The sequence below is a fragment of the Oxyura jamaicensis genome, chromosome 26 (assembly GCF_011077185.1).
Source record: "Oxyura jamaicensis isolate SHBP4307 breed ruddy duck chromosome 26, BPBGC_Ojam_1.0, whole genome shotgun sequence".
In the NCBI taxonomy this organism is placed as follows: domain Eukaryota; kingdom Metazoa; phylum Chordata; class Aves; order Anseriformes; family Anatidae; genus Oxyura; species Oxyura jamaicensis.
Window position 1 is genome coordinate 3559630 of NC_048918.1, and position 699 is coordinate 3560328.

General features: G+C 68.2%; 1 protein-coding gene across 1 annotated transcript in view; it reads left to right on the plus strand.

The window, feature by feature from the left end:
- The window catches only part of SOX13 (SRY-box transcription factor 13), a 27778-nt gene extending 27686 nt beyond the window's left edge, over positions 1-92 (plus strand). Inside the window, 1 exon segment of the mRNA XM_035346987.1 lies at positions 8-92. The gene's annotated coding sequence lies outside the window, so the exon portion shown is untranslated.
- The last annotated feature ends 607 nt before the right edge of the window (positions 93-699 follow it).

Sequence of the window (699 nt, forward strand, 5' to 3'; positions counted from 1 at the left end):
GCCACCCTCGGGAGACGATGGGGCAGCGATGCACGCTGCCGGGTGCTTGGGTACGTGGCCGTGCCACCACGCCAATGCTCTGCACGGGGGGGGCTGCTGCTGCTGGGGGCGTGGCTCTGCACTCTGCTTGGGTGCCACCGGGCTGTCCCCCCCCCTGCACCCCCCAGGAGGGACCCGAGGGGATCGGGATGTGGGAAAACCTCCCAAGCATCACTCAGCCCTCCACCCCGGCACCCTAGGGACCCTTGCCCACAGCCTCACCTGCGGCACCCGCCAGCCCCCCAGGACACGGGATGGGGACACGCTCAGCAGAGTCCCCCCCCCCCCCCCCCCCCCCCCCCGCCGCCCCCCCCCCCCGGCGGGCAGAGCCTGCCAGTAAATTCCCACGGAGCCAATTTTAGCTCTCGCCTGGCCGGAGAACGAGCCAAGGTCTCTGAGGAGCCCTTTATGCTCCCGACAGCCCTGGCCCACTTTGTAAATAAAGCGGGGGCTGTTCCCCGCCCGCGCCGCTGCCCCAGCCCCCCCAGCAGCCCTGGGTACGTGCCGTGATGCCAGGGTGCATCCCCCCCCCGGGGGGGGGGTTCCTCTCGCCACGGCTCGGTGAGCTGCACCCGCGACCTGCATCGCGCAAAAGAGACGCAGGGGGAGAGGAAAACAGGGATTAGAGAAAGGAAATTAAGAGAAAAAAAAACAGGAAAA